Below are 21,643 nucleotides of genomic sequence, written 5' to 3'. Positions count from 1 at the left end.
TGTGCGTCATTTAGGACACGGCTGGCATAATAAATGACGTGCAGAAGCTTGTTATGCCTCTGTCCCAACACTGCACCAATGGCATGGTCACTGGCATCACACATTAATTCGAATGGTAATGTCCAGTCTGGTGCAGAGATGACTGGTGCTGTGACCAGCTTAGCTTTCAGGGTCTCAAATGCCTGCAAACACTGTGTGTCAAACACAAATGATGTGTCAGCAGCCAGCAGGTTGCTCAGAGGTTTTGCAATTTTCGAAAAATCCTTTATAAACCTTCTGTAGAATCCTGCGTGCCCCAGAAAGCTTCTGATTGCCTTAACATTGGCAGGTGGTGGTAATTTTTCAATTACCTCTACCTTTGCCTTATCCACCTCTATACCCCTGCTTGAAATTTTGTGCCCAAGGACAATTCCTTCAGTCACCATAAAGTGACATTTTTCCCAGTTTAAAACCAGGTTAGTCTCTTGGCACCTTTTCAGGACAAGTGCTAGGTGGTTAAGACAGGAGCTGAATGAGTCTCCATATACTGAGAAGTCATCCATGAAGACTTCTAGGAATTTCTCCACCATATCAGAGAAGATGGATAGCATGCATCTCTGAAAGGTTGCAGGAGCATTACACAGACCAAAAGGCATCCTCCTGTAGGCAAACACGCCAGAAGGGCAAGTAAATGCTGTTTTCTCTTGGTCCTGAGGATCTACTGCAATTTGGTTGTAGCCTGAATAGCCATCCAAAAAGCAATAATAGTCATGACCGGCTAGTCTTTCTAGCATTTGGTCTATGAATGGTAAAGGAAAGTGATCCTTTCTGGTGGCTGTATTGAGCCTTCTGTAGTCAATACACATGCACCACCCTGTGACTGTTCTTGTAGGAACCACCCAAGAGCTGTCTTGTGTGTCCTTAGCACTTGAATCAGTGCTTCCTCTTCCTGTGGACTTAAAGCAGAGCTTATAATTACTGGAAAAGTGTCACCTTCTCTCAGAAATGCATACTTCAGGGATGGTGGTAGTGGTTTGAGTTCTGGTTTGGGAGGCTTATCCTCCTCCTGAGGAATTTTCAAAAATTCTTTTGTTTCCTCTGGCTCTTCCTGATCAGGCTAAGCATCCTTGAAGATGTCCTCAAGCTCTGATTCTAGACTTTCAGTCATATTGACCTCTTCCACTAAAGAGTCAATAATGTCAGCGTCCATGCAGTCATTTAGTGTGTCTGGATGCTGCATAGCTTTTACAGCATTCAACTTGAACTCATCCTCATTGACTCTCAGGGTTACTTCCCCTTTTTGTACATCAATGAGAGTTCGTCCAGTTGCTAGGAAAGGTCTTCCTAGAATGAGAGTTGCATTCTTGTGCTCCTCCATTTCCAGCACTACAAAGTCAGTTGGAAAGGCAAATGGCCCAACCTTGACAATCATGTCCTCAATTATGCCTGATGGATATTTAATGGAGCCATCAGCAAGTTGGAGGCATATCCGGGTTGGTTTGACTTCTTCAGTCAACCCAAGCTTTCTGATAGTGGATGCAGTCATTAGATTGATACTTGCTCCGACATGAGATTCAAAGAAGAGGTCGGGAAGTTCTCACCAACCCCATTCAACAAGTCGAAATCTTAATGGTTCAAGAGTTCTATGCTAATGCATGGATCACCAAGAACCATGATCAAAGTGTGAACCCGAACCCAAGAAATTGGCTTATAATAGTTCGGGGGAAATACTTAGATTTCAGTCCGGAAAATGTAAGGTTGGCATTCAACTTGCCAATGATGCTAGGAGATGCACGCCCCTACACTAGAAGGGTCAACTTTGATCAAAGGTTTAACCAAGTTTTCATGGACATATGTATGGAAGGAGCTCAGTGGAAAAGAGACTCCAAAGGCAAGCCAGTTCAATTGAGAAGGCATGACCTTAAACCCGTGGCTAGAGGATGGTTGGAATTCATCCAACGCTCCATCATTCCTACTAGCAACCGATCCGAAGTGACCGTGGATCGGGCTATCATGATCCATAACATCATGATTGGAGAGGAAGTAGAAGTTCATGAGGTCATATCTCTAGAACTCTACAAGGTGGCTGAGAAGACTTCCACTTTGGCAAGGTTAGCCTTCCCTCATCTCATCTGTCACCTATGCAATTTAGCAGGAATTGTCATAGAAGGAGACATCCTCATTGAAAAGGATAAGACCATCGCTAAAAAGAGGATGGAGCAAATAAGAGAGCCCACTCATGGACCTCAACAAGAGCATGAGGAAGTCCCTCATCAAGAAATCCCTGAGATGCCTCAAGGGATGCATTTTCCTCCACACAACTATTGGGAGCAACTCAACACCTCTTTGGGAGATTTGAGTTCCAATATGGAGCAACTAAGGATGGAGCACCAAGAGCACTCCATTATTTTCCATGAAATTAGAGAGGATCAAATAGCTATGAGGGAAGAGCAACAAAGGCAAGGAAAAGACATAAAGGTGGATCCGCTCTTTGATTTCCTTGTTCTTATTTTTCTGTTTTTCGATTTTTATACTTCATGTTTTATCTATGTTTGTGTCTTCATTACATGATCATTAGTATTTAGAGTCTATGTCTTAAGGCTATGAATGTTATATGAACCCTTCACCTTTCTTAAATGAAAAATATGCCTAATTACAAAAGAACAAGAAGTACTTGAATTTCGAAATTTATCTTGAAATTAGTTTGATTATTTTGATGTGGTGGCAATACTTTTTGTTTTATGAATGAATGCTTGAACAGTGTATAATTTTGATAGTGAAGTTTATGAATGTTAAAATTATTGGCTCTTGAAAGAATGATAAAAAAAAGAGAAATGTTATTGATAATCTGAAAAATCATAAAATTAATTCTTGAAGCAAGAAAAAGCAGTGAATAACAAAGCTTGCGAAAAAAAATGGCGAAAAAGAAAAAGAAAGAAAAGGAAAAAGCAAGCAGAAAAAGCCAATAGCCCTTTAAACCAAAAGGCAAGGGTAAAAGGGCCCAAAGAAATAAAATCCTGGCCTAAGCAGCTAAATCAAGCTATCCCTAACCATGTGCTTGTATCATGAAGGTCCAAGTGAAAAGCTTGAGACTGAGTGGTTAAAGTCGTGATCCAAAGCAGAAAGTGTGTGCTTAAGAACTCTGGACACCTCTAATTGGGGACTTTAGCAAAGCTGAGTCACAATCTGAAAAGGTTCACCTAGTTATGTGTATGTTGCATTTATGTATCCAACGGTAATACTGGAAAACAAAGTGCTTAGGGTCACGACCAAAACTCATAAAGTAGCTGTGTTCCATAATCAACATACTGAACTAGGAGAATCAATAACACTATCTTAATTCTGAATTCCTAGAGATGCCAATCATTCTGAACTTCAAAGGATAAAGTGAGATGCCTAAACTGTTCAGAAGCAAAAAGCTACTAGTCCCGCTCATCTAATTGGAGCTAAGCTTCATTGATATTTTGGAATTCATTGTATATTCTCTTCTTTTTATTCTATTTTGTTTTCAATTGCGTGGGAACAAGCAACCGTTTAAGTTTGGTGTTGTGATGAGCGAATAATTTATATGCTTTTTGGCATTGTTTTTAGGTAGTTTTTAGTATGATTTAGTTAGTTTTTAGTATATAATTATTAGTTTTTATGCAAAAATCACATTTCTAGACTTTACTATGAGTTTGTGTGTTTTTCTGTGATTTCAGATATTTTCTGGCTGAAATTGAGGGACCTGAGCAAAAATCTGATTCAGAGGCTGAAAAAGGACTACAGATGCTGTTGGATTCTGACCTCCCTGCACTCGAAATAGATTTTCTGGAGCTAAAAAGCCCAATTAGCGCGCTCGCAATTGCGTTGGAAAGTATACATCTTGGGCTTTCCAGCAATATATAATAGTCCATACTTTCCCCAAGTTTTGATAACGCAAACTGGCGTTTTAACGCCAACTTTCTACCCTTTCTGGCGTTAAACGCCAGAACTGGCATAAAAGCTGGAGTTAAACGCCCAAACTGGCACCAGAGCTGGCGTTTAACTCCAAGAAAAGCCTATGCACGTGAAAGCTTCAATGCCCAGCCCAAGCACACACCAAGTGGGCTCCGAAAGTGGATTTCTGCATCATTTACTTATCTCTGTAAACCCTAGGTTACTAGTCATTATAAATAGGACCTTTTACTATTGTGTTTTCATTGGAAGATATTTAGATCATTTTTGAGACTATCCTTGTATCACTATTGATCTCTTGATCATGTTTTGGGGGCTGGCCATTCGGCCATGCCTGGACCTTCATCACTTATGTATTTTCAATAGTGGAGTTTCTACACCTCATAGATTAAGGTGTGGAGCTCTGCTGTTCCTCATGAATTAATGCAATTACTACTGTTTTCTATTCAATTCATGCTTATTCTTGTTTTAAGATATTCATTCGCACTTCAACATGATGAATGTGATGATCAAGTGACACTCATCACCATTCTCACTTATGAACGCGTGCCTGACAACCACTTCCGTTCTACCTAAAAACAAGCTTGATTGTATATCTCTTGGCCTCCTGGTCCACAGCGCATGGTTGCCTCTCCTGACAACAGAGCCTTCCATTCCGTGAGATCAGAGTCTTCGTGGTAAATGCTAGAATCAATTGGCAGCATTCTTGAGATTCGAAAAGTCTAAACCTTGTCTGTGGTATTCTGAGTAGAATCTGGGATGGGATGACTGTGACGAGCTTCAAACTCGCGAGTGCTGGGCGCAGTGACAGTGCGCAAAAGGATCATTGGATCTTATTCCAACACAAGTGAGAACTGACAGATGATTAGCCTTACGTAACCCGTAGCCGGAACATTATCACTGAGAGGACGGACGGTAGCCATTGACAATTGTGATCCCCCAACATACAGCTTGCCATGGAAAGGAGTACGCATGATTGAATGAGGACAATAGAAAAGCAGAGGCTCAGAGGGAACAAAGCATATGCATACGCTTATCTGAAATTCCCACCAATGAATTGCATAAGTATCTCTATCCTCTTTTATTATTTCTCTTTTAATCATCAAAACCTCATAACCATTTTAATCTGCCTGATTGAGATTTACAAGATGACCATAGCTTGCTTCAAGCCGACAATCTCTGTAGGATCGACCCGTACTCACGTAAGGTATTACTTGGACGATCCAATGCACTTACTGGTCAGCTATGCAGAGTTGTGAGAAAAGTGTGAACTCACGATTTCGTGTACCACAAGTCAAGCTTGAGACAAAACATTTAAAGTCACGGCTAGGCTCAAGGTGCAAAGCACCAATGAAAAGAGAATCAAAGTAAATTTGCTGTGTTCAAGGATTAAGCTGGAGTATAAAGATCAGGAAATTTATAATATAATCCAGATTCTAATTCCAAATGACAGTGATAGTCGTCTGATTCAAAGGAAAGTGAGATGCCAAAACTTTTCAGAATTGCAACAGATAAACCCCACTTTAAGAAGACTTGAGAATAACTGAACTCTCACTTCTCATGCAAATTAACATCTTGATCATGTACTAATTTTGGTTGCTTGAGGACAAGCAACAATTCAAGTTTGGTTTTGTGATGCGTGAACATCTTCTCTATCTTTTCCTAGTGAATTTGCACTTGAATTGCTAAGTTTAATCAAGATTTAATATATTTTAGCCACTATGAATGCTACTTTGAGTCGTGTGCAATTTTGTTTATTTCAGGTGGCATTTTGGACGAATTTCGTAGAGTTTAAGCCAAGGCTTGAGAATGGAGAAAATGAAGAATTGATGCTGTCCACTCCACGCTAAACTTGGAAAAAAATTTTCCAAGTTCAACGTGGAGCACTAACCCTCCATCCAGTCAAGTTCGGCCTTGTCCACACTGAACTTGGGATTTTCCAAGTTCAGCATGGAATCCACGCACAAGGGAGGAAGCACGCTTGCCACCACGCTAAATTTAGGAAATTCCAAGTTCAGCGTGGACTCAAAGGAACACAAACAAGACACCACTGCCTTTTCCACGCTGAACATGGAAATTTTTAAGTTCAGCGTGGATCCTAATAATACCAGTGGTCCCCAATCTTCTTCTAAAGGCTACACGCAGAATTTAATTAATTTTTAATCAAACTTTTATTATTTTTATAATTAGAAAAAAGATATTATTTAGTTTTTAGGAAATATATTTTACATTAATTAGTCTTAGATATAAAAGGGAAAATAATCAGCCATTCGGGCTCTTCTCTTCTCCTACTTCATTCCGAAATTTACAATTTTTCAGAATCCTAGTTTTCTCTTTGAACCATGAGCAACTAAACCTCCATTGTTAAGGTTAGGAGCTCTGTCTATTGTATGGATTGATACTATTATTTTTCTATTTTAATTCATGTACTAATTTATAATTCAAGAATTGTTTTCGTTCTTTATTTTATGAATCTGGGTGGAACGAAAGTATGACCTTGGTTCTAATTGAGTTCTTGTATAACATGGAAAAGCTCTTTACTTGAACAACAGCTTGAAAATAATTTCTCCTAAATTTTTAATTATCTGGACTTAACGGGATACGTGACATATAATCCTCTTATATTTGGGTAATTAGAATTTCTGTCGCATATAAACTAGAATTGAACTTCACCCTCTAATTGGAATTAAGTGACCAAGGAATTGGCGGTTGATGAATTTTAGAGGAGACTAAAAAGGTATAAGGAATTAGGGTTTAGTCACATATAGTTTGCCATGAATTGAATCTTGCATGATTAAAATAGTTAGCAAGAAAGTCAATCCGGAAAATAGATAACTCTGAAGCCTTAACTATTTCTCTCATATTATTTACACGAATCTACTGCTTGCTTTCTGATATTCTGAATTTACTGTTAATGCTTTTGAACTCTCTCAAAACACCATTTTTTGTTAGTCTAACTAAGTAAATCATTTAACCATTGTTGCCTAGTCCATCAATCCTCGTGGGATCGACCCTTATTCACTTGAGGTACTACTTGGTACGACCCGGTGCACTTTGATAAACCCCGTTTTTAGGGTTTATCTTGTGATGAATTTAGAGCATTTTGTTAACCTTTTCTCACATTTATTCAATGAAATAGCATGGTTTTATGATTCTCCCTTAATTTGTGCTTAAATGTGAAAACATGCTTTTGGACCCTTGATTTGATAATTTCAATCTTCCTTTGATTCCACTAGATGCCTTGATGTGTTTGCTAGTGATTTTAGATTGAAAAGGGCTAGGAATGGATCAAAGGAGTGACGAGAAAGCATACAAAGTGGAGAAATCATGAAAAGCCAAAGATTTGGGATACGTCCATGGACGCGCACGCGCACTAGACACATACGCATGTTGTACGCATACGCGTCGGTGGTGGCACGTGATTTTTAAGTGAAATCGTGCCTAGCAAATTCACAGAGGCTGTGGGGCCCAGTTTGGAACCAACTTTGGCGTCAAAATGCTTAAAAGGACCAAGGATTGAAGGGGAAGGCATCATGGACTCATTAGGGAATTAGTGAGTTAATGAGTTTTAGTTTAGTTTTCTAGAGAGAGAAGCTCTCTCTTCTCTCTAGAATTAGGATTAGGTTAGGATAGAATTTCTTAGATCTAGACTTTAATCTTTGCTTTCATCTACTTCTACCTTTCAATTCTATGTTGCTACATCTTATTCTTCTATTCCCTTGTTGTAATTTCTTCTATTTTGTTTCCATCCTTTGTTGTGGATTTACTCTTGTTCTTTTTATTCTCCTTTAATGTAATTTGAGGTAATTCAAGTTAAGTGTGTTTTCTTTGATTGTTGTCGTTAATCCTTTGCAATTAATTGTTGTTAGAATTCGTTCTTGTTGTTAATTTACTATGCTTTCCTTTTATGCCTTCCAAGTGTTTGATAAAATACTTGGAAGGATGTTAGAGTAGAATTTTATGTTCTTGGCTTGAGATGGTAACTTAGGAACTCTTGAGTTACTAATGTCTAAGTGCTTGATGATTGGTAGCCATTGACTCTAGCTCTCATTAGTTCAATTAGTGAATAGTTAGGACTTATGGACTTGGATTGATATAGCTCATTTGACTTTCCTTTACTAGTTAGAGGATGATTTAATGGGATTGATGCTTGTAATTGATGCCAGGGCATCTAGGCCAGTTTCACTGACCTTTTCTTTACTGTTTTAGGGTAGTTTCATGCATTTTCTTAGGAAATAAGCAAGTTTTGGATGAAATTACATTTAAACCTTGGTTCAAGCAACTAGTGTGAATTTTACATGATTTCATGAGGATTATGCAAGGATTGAATGACAAATTGATGATGCATAATCTCATGACTTAGACTTGAGCTTTGATGCACTTTATTTGCTTGATTTCAGGACAAAAGAAGCAAGGAAGAACCACGTTAGTAGCCACGTTAATCTAGTTAACATGACCACTAACGTGGAATGGGAATGAACTTGCAACATTAATGAGAAAAGTGATCGCCAATAATATCTTCGAAGCCATCATAAACCACGTTAATTGCCACGTTAACTACATTAACGTGGTAGTTAACGTGGAGAAAAAGGGAGCTCCAGCGTTAGTGGTAAAAGTGAATGCCACTAACGCTCCAAATTGGCAGTTGGCCACGTTAAGAGTCACGTTAACTTAGTTAACGTGAACTCTAACGTGGAAGGGGGAGATAATGCCAATGTTAGTGACACTCACCTTTGTCACTAACATTGGACTAAGCCAACATTGCCCACGTTAGTGGTCACGTTAAGACCACTAACGTCAGAGATAACGTGGAGCTAAGCATGATGAGCCAGCGTTAGTGACACTCACCTTTGTCACTAACGTTGGAGATGGCATTCACTACCACGTTAGTGGCCACGTTAACCTAGTTAACGTGAAGTCTAACGTGTGAAGGAGGGGCGTTTGGAGCGTTAGTGACAAAGGTAAGTGTCACTAACGCTCTCGAAGCTTAGACATGCCCATGTTAAGAGTCACGTTAGTTAAACTAACGTGAACTCTAACATAGGGAAAGGGGGCACAATGCAACGTTATTAGAAAAGGTGATTCCCAGTAACGTCTGCGAAGGACCAAGAGGCAACGTTAGTGGTCACGTTAGTGCCACTAACGTTGAAGTTAACGTGGACCATTTTGGGTTGGAACGTTAGTGAAAAAGGTGATTGTCACTAACGTTCTCGAACCCACATTTTCACTTAACGTTAACACCACTAACGTCCTAACTAACGCCCATGCCTAACTCACACTTTTCAGCAAGCTGAGCCCACTGAAGATTATAACTGCTTCAACTAAAGATCAAAGGCCCATATCCAAGACTTGAAGAACTTACTAGAAGATCAAGATGAGTAGTATATATAGGGGTAGTTTTGAACTGTAAAGGAGCTTTTTGCACTTTTGGAGAACTACACTCTGTATATTTACTTTCTGCATGTATTATGTTCTACCCTTTTTCATTTCCATTTCCATTTCCAGAGCTATGAACAACTAAACCCCTTTCATTGGGTTAGGGAGCTCTGTTGTAATTTGATGGATCAATTATAGTTTTCATTCTTCTTCCTCTTTCTTTTCTCTTGATTTACTAGAAAACTTTCGATCTTAATCTAATTGGTTAGTTGTCTTGGAAAAGAAACTCTCCATAATTGGATCTCCTCTGAGCCTTGGAAAAGGGATGAGGAGATCATGCTAAAAATGCTTTCTCATGTTGGACCAATGAAAGAACTGAAGATTGATGGTTTAGAAGTTATAGTAAACTCTCGTTGTAAGTATAGTTACTAAACCAAGCAATCAACCTTTCTTACAAACGTTTTGGTTGTCACAAGTAACAAACCCTTTTAAAATTGATAACCGAGTATTCAAACCTCGGGTCATCTTCTCAAGAAATTACAGGGAGGTATGTTCTTATTATTGGTTATGGGTTTTTGTAAATTGGGATTTTGAAAGTGAGGAACAAGTAAATTCAATGACAAATAAAATAAATAATTAACTATAAAATAAACTTTTGGCAAGATATGAAAATTCGGAAGTCCTATCCTAGTTACTCCTATAAGAATGGAAGTTAGTCCCACTTAGTTAACCTTTGCGTAAGCAAGGGAAAGTCAAGTGAACCAATTGGTTAGATTTTCCAAGTCCTAGCCAACTCCTGAGGAAAGACTAGAGTTAGTGGAATACCAGTTAATTAGCCGACATAACAATCAATCCTGAATAGTTGATAACTCAAAAGCTTCCAGTTAATCAATTAAAGCCAATAATATGAAAAGCTAAATAAGAATCATATATCTGAAAACATCTCAATAATGTGTATTAAATAAGAAAATCAATCCTAACATGAAAAGTTCATAAGCCAATTGAGCAACATAAATCAAATACAAATAAAAGCATCAGAGTAAATAAAAGTAGAAGAGAAACATGAATTATTGAACTTGATATAAAGACGAGATAAATCCTAATTCTAATATAAATTCTAATCCTAATCCTAAATCCTAAGAGAGAGGAGAGAGCCTCTCTCTCTAAAAACTACATCTAAAACCTAAAATTGTGAATTGTGAAAGCCTCTTGAGTATCTGCATGTTCCCTGACTTTAATCTGTGTTTTTGGGCCGAAAATTGGGTTGAAATCCGGCCCAGAATCTCTGCCAGCGACTTTTGTAATTCTGCAGATTGCGCATGTCACACGGACGCGTCATTCACACGGACGCGTCATTCGGCGTTTTTCTTTTCTATGCGGGCGCGTCGTCCATGCCTCCGCGTCGCTTCTGCTTTTCCAATCTGCGCGTTCGCGTCACTCATGCGGCCGCGTCACTATGAATTCCTTTCTTCCGTGCGGTCGCGTTGCTAACGCATACGCGTCACTTCTCGCTGGTCATCTCCTCAATTTCTTGTGTTCCTTCCATTTTTGCAAGCTTCCTTCCCAATCTCTCACTCATTCATGCCCTATAAAGCCTGAAACACTTAACACACAGATCAAGGCATCGAATGGTAATAAGAGAGGATTAAGATTAGCTAAATTAAGACCAAAGAAGCATGTTTTCAATCATGTAATAGTTTTAGGAAGGAAATATAAATGCATGCTAATTATATGAATAAGTGGGTAAAGACCATAATAAAACCATACAATTAAACACATTGTAAACCATAAAATAGTGGTTTATCAACCTCCCCACATTTAAACATTAGCATGTTCTCATGCTAAACTCAAGGAGACCAAATAAATGAGTAGGGAAAGGCAAGACTTATGCAATGCAACCTATGAATGTGAATGCAACTACATGCAAAGATGATTCTACCTACTTGGTGAAAAAGTAAATAAATCTTTCAAGAACAAATATGAACTGGATTTCACTAATTCAAATCACAAAATATAATATGAATAACTTGCAAGAAGAAGATAGCTCATGAAAGCAGGGAACATAGAGTCAAGCATTGAATCCTTACTGGCAGTGTATATCACTATAGTCTCTCAAGTGTCTAGGGTAATTCACTCTACTCTTCTCTAATCATGCTTTCTAAACTTTGTTCTTCATCTAACCAATCAACAATATTTAGCATACCAATGCAAACATCATGAGGTCTTTTCAGGGTTATAATGGGGCTGAGGTAAAGGTATATATATATATATATATATATATATATATATAAGGCTAAGTGAGCTAACAAAGTGAATCCTTGATTAGTCTAAGATCTCACCTAACATATACATACTTTATATAATTTCAAAGTTCTTTACCTAACTACCCAAATTTTCTCACTTTTGTATTACATGCTCATGTATCAAACTTATTTTTTTTTGAATTTTGTCCCATGTGCATTGATTCTTTTTATTTTGCATTCGGGGTAATATATATATATATATATATATATATATATATATATATATATTGTATCCCCTTATTTAATTACTTAATAATAATATTTTTTTTTGTCAATGCACATGGTAATTTAATTATTTTGATTTCATATGAGGATGCTTCCCAAATTTTGAAATAACTTATTCAATTTAATTCCCTTTTTTTTCTATCATCCCATGTTCCCATAAAATTTCTCACACTTAAATTATACACAATATCTATCTTAAGCTAACCAAAGATTTAATTTGGGATTTTTACTTTTGTTTTTCTGTTTAAGGCTAGTGATGTGGTTATAGAACAGAAGGGGATTAAAAGGCTCAAGGTGGCTAACAAGGGTGATGTAAAGGGTAGGCTTATTTGGGATAAGTGAGCTAAAATCAAATAATGGCCTCAATCATATGCAAGTATGTAAATACACTAAATATTGGACATATAGACTGGAACAAAATACAGATTGCAATCATAGAGAAGAAAACACACAAGAATAAAAATTTATGGTTAAATAATGTAACCATGTAATTAAGCTCAAGTCTCACAGGTTGTGTGTTCGAGCTTTAAACCATGTTCCAAAATAAGATTTCTTCAAACAAGTTTTGCAAAAAGTTTTATTCAAATTAGTGAAATACTATAAAAATTTCTTGAAAAAGAAAATATTACTTCAACCAAGTAGTGGCTAAATGCATAAAATCAAACAAATATGCAAATGCAACAATTAACAAATTAACATTGGTGTTGAGAAGGGATTAACTAACCCGCGGAGATCGGTATCGACCTCCCCACACTTAAAGATTGTACCGTCCTCAGTACATGCTGAGATGTGCAGGTGGATGGGGGTTGTAGTTCCTCAGCTGGTGCTCTTTGTGTTCTTTTTCTTGCCGGTGGTTTGGGAGTAACAAGTAAAGCTAGGGGTTCCAGCATGGAAGAGAACGGGAAAGGTGGTAATCAATGCACAGTAAAGAAGAATGACGTTAACACATGGTCATGACTACATGTGAAAATTCATCAATGGAAATATAGCAAGTGCATGTAATAACAATTAAATGCAAGATGTTTATTGGCATGCTGGCAAAGGCATGAGTAGCATAGATCAAGCATTCAATGTCCAAGTTAGATTACCAAGTCTTCCAAACTAACAATATATTTGTAATGACAATTATAAATAATTAATAAAATATAAAAAGGGTTTTGTGAAAAATAGGCATGAAAGTAGGATAACAGAAAAGTAGTGCGTGATGCCATACGGACTTTTTCACAAACACATAGCATGCATGGTAAAGAAGTTATTGAAAGTGTTAAATTGAACATGCAAGAAACCCTATAAAAATAATATATAATTGTCAAACAGTTCCTTTTAATAATTCACAAGCAAAATGTGGAAATAATGATCCAAATAAATTTCCAACACCAACATAAAAATGCATGAAAATAAAAAAAAAAAGGAGAAAGAAGGAAGAAGGAGGAAGGGGGAAGAAACAAATAAGAAAGGAAAAGAAAAAGTAGGATTTGGGAAAGAAAAAGATAAGATATTGAGGCAGAGGCAGATAAGCTGTATGCCGTTGGTGACGCAGACGCGTGAGTGACGCGTTCGCGCGGATAGCGCTTTTATGAAATGATGTGGAAGCGTCATCCACGCGATTGATAAACCCCATTTGTAGGGTTTATCTTGTGCTTCATTTAAGGGATTTTATCACCTTTTGTCCACATTTATTCAATGAAATAGCATGGTTTTGTAACTTCTCCCTTAATTGTGCTCAAGAGTGAAAACATGCTTTTTAGGTCTTAAAATAAATAAATTTAATTCACCTTGATTCTATTAGATGCCTTTATATGTTTGTTAAGTGATTTAAGGTTTAGGAGGCAAAGATTGGATCAAGGAAATGAAGAAAGAAAGCATGAAAAGTTGGAGAACTCATGAAGAAATGAAAGAACCGAAAAGCTGTCAAGCCGACCTCTTCGCACTTAATTGATCATAACTTGAGCTACAGAGGTCCAAATGATGCGGCTCTAGTTGGGTTGGAAAGCTAACATTCGGGGCTTCGAAACGATATAAGATTTGCCATAGTTGCTATACGTATAAGGACGCGTACGTGCACTGTACATGCACGCACCGTTGGTGCACGTGATCACTTCATGCAAACTCGTGGCTAGCGAATTTACAAGTCTTGTGGGACCAATCCAACTCATTTCTGATCCTATTTAAGCCAAGGATTGAAGAGGGATGGAGATGTTAGTTACCATTAGCATAGTTTAGTAGTTAGAGTTAGTTTCTAGAGAGAGAAGCTCTCACTTATCTCTAGGAATAGGATTAGGATTAGGTTTAGTTCTTAGATCTAGATTTTAATCCATTTTCTTCTACTTCTACCTTTCAATTCTTTGTTGTTACATTCATCTTCCTCTATTCTTTTGTTGTAATTTCCTTTATGTTGATCTTATACTTTGTTGTAGATCTACTTTTGTTCCTCCTATTCTCTTTCAATTCAATTAGAGGTAATTCATAATAATTGTGTTCATTTGATTTGTTGTTGTTTAGTTCCTTGCAATTGAGTAGTGTAGATTTACTTTTCTTGCAATTTTACTATGCTTTCCTTTTATGCCTTCCAAGTGTTTGATGAAATGCTTGGTTGGATTTTAGAGTAGAATTTTATACTCTTGGCTTGGAAAGGTAACTTAGGACTTCTTGAGTTACTAATGTCTGATGGTGTTTTTGTGGAAAAACGAATTTCCAACACACATATCCAACCGGCAAGTATACCGGGTCGCATCAAGTAGTAATAACTCACAAGAGTGAGGTCGATCCCACAGGGATTGATGGATCAAGCAACTTTAGTGGGTGATTAGTTTAGTCAAGCTAACATTGAAGTGAATTGTGTGAAGTGGATCAACAGAAAGTAAATTGCAGGAATGATAAAGTTGCAGAATCTAAATGGGCAGAAAACTTAAAGAGCAAGAAAGTAAAATAGCTGAAACTTAAATTGCAAGAAAAGTAAATTGCATCAAATGTAAATGGGGCTGGGGTGCTGGAAATTAAAAAGAGAGCAGTAAAGCAAAGCGTAGAACAATTGCAGGGAGATTAAATTGCTTGGAAGTAAATTGGAAGTAATAGGAACAGAAAGGTAAAAATGCAGATGAAATAAAAGCAACAGATGTAAACAGCAAGGCAAAATTTCTTGAAGAAGCAACACAGAATGTAACTTAGCTCAATTGTGAAATTTAAAGAGACAAGATCTCAGGGAATCAAAGAGACTAGAAAACAAGTCTAGATCTCACTCCCTTCCTTGATTCAACAGCAAACAGATTGAAGAAGAAATAGAGATGGAAGCAGTAAAGAGAGCCTTGATTTAAATCAAAATTCCTTGAATTATGCAGAAGAACAAAGCATGGATTTCAGATCAAAGATTGGAACAGAATTCCTCCAACCTCAATCCAAAATTTCAAAACAAGAGAAAGACTAAAGAGAGAGCTCTCTAATGGAGCAAGCCTTTTCTTTCCAATCGAGCTCCCCCTTTTTGAAAATGAGAGTGATGCCTTTATATAGGCTTTTTACAAAATGAAAATAAAATGAAATTGAAACAAATTACATTAAAAATAAAAATCCTAATCTAAGTGATCCATGTGCCTTTGAGTCATGATGTGGGCTTTGCTTGCTTTGGATTTGAGGAGAAATGGGTTTGGTTGGCTTTGATTCAATTTGGTGAGGAATTGAATTAAATTGAATTTTGACCCATATGTTGCTCCCAGGAGGCTGCCCTGCCCTTGTGGAGGGCAGGGCAGAATTTGATGCATGCGGCCTTGGTGCGAGCGTGGCGTGCGAGCTTGGTGCGCAGGATGCTGCCCTGCCCTCGCGGAGGGCAGGGCAGAATTTTCTGGTGCGCTATTTTGGTGCCTGTGTGCGCTGCTGGTGCTGCCGAATGATGCCATTGGTGCGCCAAGTTGGTGCGCTGGCCGTGCCACAACAAAATGCTGCCCTGCCCCTCGCAGAGGGTAGGGCAATGTTTCCAGCTTGAAGCCCCGTGTTCGAAACTTGGCCGATGCACACGCTACCCATTTTCCTTGGCTTTCTTGGCACCATAATGAGACCTAGTTCCTTGCTTCCTTATTGGGCCGTGTTCGATTCTTGTGGCAAGCAATTGGGGGAGCAATTTTCCTTGATTTTCCATGAAGAGCACGACATTGCCCTGCTCTCCAAGAGGGCAGGGCAGAAAATTGAGCGCTACTTTGCTTTGGAGTGAGGCTCCAGCTTCGAACCTTGGTGGAAGCACTTTGGTTTATTTTCGTTTATTTTTGGCCCTTAAAGATGCCTTTCGTTCCTACCTCAATTGTACGCCAAATATGGATTTCTATATATCGTTGGAAAGCTCTGAATGTTAGCTTTCCAACGCAACTAGAAGCACATCAATCGGACGTCTGTAGCTCAAGTTATAGCCCTTTGAAGTAGGTATGGTCATGCTGTAAACGCCCAGATTTTAACTTAGCGAAAATTTGCTTCCAACCTCACTTTGCATCACGATATTGCCCTGCCCTTGGCAAGAGCAGGGCAGTGTGCGTGCTGGTTGCTTCCTTCTTCAATTTGGTCATGGGCCACGCTTTTAAAAGCGTGGCCTAAGGCTCCAAAGTGTGCTCCAACTTCAAAGTGTGTCCCAAAGCACTTTTTTTCTCCTTTTTTTGTGCTTCTTTGCTTCTTTTTCTTCTTATTTCCTACAAGATTTATAAAATTAAAAGATCAAGGAAATATACCAATTAAGTATAAAAGCATTCAATATTTAAGCACAATTTATCAATTTCTTGTATGAAAAAGCATAGGAAAATAGGTATATGATGACTTGTCATCACAACACCAAACTTAAACCTTGCTTGTCCCCAAGCAAGAAAAGAATCATGCAATAGAAATTGACAATCCAAGGTAAGAAGAATAGCAACTCAATGTTCATGGTTAGCTAGTTTTCTATGCATGCTTCAATCACAAAAGAAATGTAAATGATTGATGCTTCTATCTAGCTCATTTTATGAAATCTTTTTCTTATAATTCTTCCTTGAAACAAGCTTTTGATTGATTTTTTTTTTAGCTTCTCCTTTTGGGTGCTTTGCCCCATGAGTTTATAACAAAGCTACGACATCTAAATGCTTTGTTTTCAAGTATTACCACTTGATACATAAGCACCACAAGCATTTAATTAAAGGACTTCATTAAGCTCATTTTTTTTTCTTTGACTCTCTAATCATTGATGCTCAGAACCTTGAGCTTTGAGGGAGTGCTTTTGCACTTGAGCCTAGCCTTGACTTCTAAGTGTTTTATTTTCAAGCATTTGGCTTGATACATAAACACCACAAGCACTTAGCAAATAAATTGCCATTGGTACTCAGAGCCTTCAGCTTTCTCATTCTTTCCCTTTTTCTTTTCTTGCTTTAATTGTATTTGCTTCTTCAAGGTTTTCATGATTTCAAAAGATTTCACAAAATGTACTAGATGAAAAACTTCAATTAAATAAAATCCAATGCAATTGAGCAACAATCAATCATACTAGCTTTCCAATACTTGTATGCACATGCTAAATTCTTCTTTAATTCCTTGTTTGTTTATGATCATGATGATTTACTGCTTTTGAACTCACAGGATTCAAGTTGGTAGTTATAATGTCACAGCACCATGTTTTAAATCAAGATTCACGCTATGCTTTATTCATACACACATGTAAACAGAGAAGGTAAAGACAATCATGCAGTTTATGAAACAAATGAGAGGAAAAGGAACTTTACAACCTTGTAGTTCATCTTCTCTATTGTTGTCATTTTTCTCCCATTTTCCTCCTTCCCATACCAAACTCAGAATGCTTGTTCATCCTCAAGCAACAATTAGAACAATGGCTATGGTGCTAAGATGGATCATGAATGTCTTACACAATGAAATGTTAGTAGCACATGTGTTTTAAGCAAGCAAAATTAAAGATAACAATCAAGGCACAAGAGACAGAGACATTTTGATTGCATAGATAAGAAGGTGTGCATAATACATTTCATAAAAAATAAGTGGCACACCAAACTTAGTGTGACACTTTCACTTGGAATTAATGCAAGTATCTTGTAAGAATTAGAACCAAATTTTGTTGCATAGCAACACCAAACTTAGAATACAACCATATGTCAATTTATTTGAATTAAAACTAAACAAAAAAAACTGTTATATGTTAAATACAATCACCAAGCCAAGAATATGTCATGAATAAGGATCTCTTGGTGATATATTAACAAAAACAGTTAAGAAGCAAAATAAGTGGAAGTATTAAAAAGAAATAACTAAAGTAAACAGAATAATAAAATGTCAAACCAAAAGAAAAATAACACTGCAAAGGCCTTATGATTATGCAGACAAGTGGTGTTGCTTAATGAATTGCATAGAGAATTAAGTGGCACACCAAACTTAGAATCTTAGTGTGTCACTTCCATTTTTGATTTGATGCAATCATCCAAAAAGATTAAAAACAAGTTGTTGCAAGACAACACCAAACTTAGAATGTAACCATATGCCCATTTATTGAATTTAAACAAAGTAAAGAACGAAGACAAAGCAGAGAAGAAATGTTACCTACGGTTGGGTTACCTCCCAACAAGTGCTCTTTTAGTGTCATTAGCTTGACATGTTGTTATTCACTTTCTTCCTCTTCTTCCAATTGGTTAAGAGGAATGACTTCAAGGGGGGAGAAGTTTCAGCTTTTGTCCCCTTTCTTGGTTTCCTCTTAGCAAGCTTCCTTTTGAATTTGGCTTGATTGAGCTTGCTTTTAGGGACAGGATTGGTGCTTTTGTTAGTTGCCTTCACTTCTTGGATGTTAAGACATGGTTGCTGTGTGATTTTTGGAGTTTGATCTTCATCCAGAGCCTTTTGAATTGGTGGTTCCATGAGCTTGTCCTTCATATGCCTGTCTGCTTCATTTGAGTTTGACTTCTCTTGAGTGTCTTCCTCACTTTCTTGCTCTTCCACTTCCTCTCTTGCACTCAATATTTGCTTTAATAGCTCTTTCATGGAGGAGGTTTGTTGATCTTCCCAAGCTTTCTTCATCTCCTCTTCATACCTTTCAATCATGGATTCAAGTGTTGAGGCATTTTGGTCCAGGGAAGTTTGTGAGATTTGTGAGTTGTCATGTGCTCTTGTCATCTCAAGTGCAGTTTCAGGTTCAAATATTTCCACCACCTCTTCCTTCTTCACTAAAAATTCACTTGACTTAGTAGCCTCTTTCTCTTGTTTTTCCTTTTTCCTTGTTGCACTCACAAATTGAGCTAACATTATTTCCATGTTTTTGAATGAATTCTCTTGCTCGTTCCAGGATATCTGTGCCTCCTTCTCATATTTTTCACACATGGTCTCAAGCTTTGAGAGGTTTTAGTTCATAGAAGTTTGTGTGGGTGGTGAATTTTGATAGAGGCTTTCTGTTGAAGCATGGTCAAGTGATGATATCTTTGGATGAATATCATATGGAGCATTAGAATTTCCTTCCCAGCCACCATTAGAATCATGACTAGCATCATTTTGTGGTGAAAGAAAATATCCCATATGGTTTTCTTGCTCATCTTGTGTCTGTGAAGCAAATCTCCATGGATTGGAGTGCTTAGAATTTGTATTTTCTTGGTGATATTCCCAAACACCATTAGAGATCGGTGATGGTGGGTGATATCCCATAAAATTTTGTTTGACCATAAGATGAGTTGAACTCCATTTGTATTTTGTAAACATCAATGAAATTTGAAATTCATGTCACAGAGAAAGAATTTCTTAGTGAGGCAATAACTCAAACACCTTGCTATCAATTTAAAACAGAGAACAAAGACAAAAAAAATGCTTGATCTAAACTTCTCACCCACTTAATCATTGTTGATCTAATCAATCCCCGGCAACGGCGCCAAAAACTTGATGGTGTTTTTGTGGAAAAATGAATTTCCAACACACATATCCAACCGGCAAGTATACCGGGTCGCATCAAGTAGTAATAACTCACAAGAGTGAGGTCGATCCCACAGGGATTGATGGATCAAGCAACTTTAGTGGGTGATTAGTTTAGTCAAGCTAACATTGAAGTGAATTGTGTGAAGTTGATCAACAGAAAGTAAATTGCAGGAATGATAAAGTTGCAGAATCTAAATGGGCAGAAAACTTAAAGAGCAAGAAAGTAAAATAGCTGAAACTTAAATTGCAAGAAAAGTAAATTGCATCAAATGTAAATGGGGCTGGGGTGCTGGAAATTAAAAAGAGAGCAGTAAAGCAAAGCGTAGAACAATTGCAGGGAGATTAAATTGCTTGGAAGTAAATTGGAAGTAATAGGAACAGAAAGGTAAAAATGCAGATGAAATAAAAGCAACAGATGTAAACAGCAAGGCAAAATTTCTTGAAGAAGCAACACAGAATGTAACTTAGCTCAATTGTGAAATTTAAAGAGACAAGATCTCAGGGAATCAAAGAGACTAGAAAACAAGTCTAGATCTCACTCCCTTCCTTGATTCAACAGCAAACAGATTGAAGAAGAAATAGAGATGGAAGCAGTAAAGAGAGCCTTGATTTAAATCAAAATTCCTTGAATTATGCAGAAGAACAAAGCATGGATTTCAGATCAAAGATTGGAATAGAATTCCTCCAACCTCAATCCAAAATTTCAAAACAAGAGAAAGACTAAAGAGAGAGCTCTCTAATGGAGCAAGCCTTTTCTTTCCAATCGAGCTCCCACTTTTTGAAAATGAGAGTGATGCCTTTATATAGGCTTTTTACAAAATAAAAATAAAATGAAATTGAAACAAATTACATTAAAAATAAAAATCCTAATCTAATTGATCCATGTGCCTTTGAGTCATGATGTGGGCTTTGCTTGCTTTGGATTTGAGGAGAAATGGGTTTGGTTGGCTTTGATTCAATTTGGTGAGGAATTGAATTAAATTGAATTTTGACCCATATGTTGCTCCCAGGAGGCTGCCCTGCCCTTGTAGAGGGCAGGGCAGAATTTGATGCATGCGGCCTTGGTGCGAGCGTGGCGTGCGAGCTTGGTGCGCAGGATGCTGCCCTGCCCTCGCGGAGGGCAGGGCAGAATTTTCTGGTGCGCCATTTTGGTGCCTGTGTGCGCTGTTGGTGCTGCCGAATGATGCCCTTGGTGCGCCAGGTTGGTGCGCTGGCCGTGCCACAACAAAATGCTGCCCTGCCCTCGCAGAGGGTAGGGCAATGTTTTCAGCTTGAAGCCCCGTGTTCGAAACTTGGCCGATGCACACGCTACCCATTTTCCTTGGCTTTCTTGGCACCATAATGAGACCTAGTTCCTTGCTTCCTTATTGTGCCGTGTTCGATTCTTGTGGCAAGCAATTGGGGGAGCAATTTTCCTTGATTTTCCATGAAGAGCACGACATTGCCCTGCTCTCCAAGAGGGCAGGGTAGAAAATTGAGCGCTACTTTGCTTTGGAGTGAGGCTCCAGCTTCGAACCTTGGTGGAAGCACTTTGGTTTATTTTCGCTTATTTTTTGCCCTTAAAGATGCCTTTCGTTCTTGCCTCAATTGTACGCCAAATATGGATTTCTATATATCGTTGAAAAGCTTTGAATGTCAGCTTTCCAGCGCAACTGGAAGCACATCAATCGGACGTCTGTAGCTCAAGTTATAGCCCTTTGAAGTAGGCATGGTCATGCTGTAAACGCCCAGATTTTAACTTAGCGAAAATTTGCTTCCAACCTCACTTTGCATCACGATATTGCCCTGCCCTTGGCAAGAGCAGGGCAGTGTGCGTGCTGGTTGCTTCCTTCTTCAATTTGGTCATGGGCCACGCTTTTAAAAGCGTGGCCTAAGGCTCCAAAGTGTGCTCCAACTTCAAAGTGTGTCCCAAAGCTCTT

The sequence above is a fragment of the Arachis stenosperma genome, chromosome 9 (genome assembly GCF_014773155.1).
Source record: "Arachis stenosperma cultivar V10309 chromosome 9, arast.V10309.gnm1.PFL2, whole genome shotgun sequence".
In the NCBI taxonomy this organism is placed as follows: Eukaryota; Viridiplantae; Streptophyta; class Magnoliopsida; order Fabales; family Fabaceae; genus Arachis; species Arachis stenosperma.
This window is presented reverse-complemented; position numbering follows the sequence as displayed.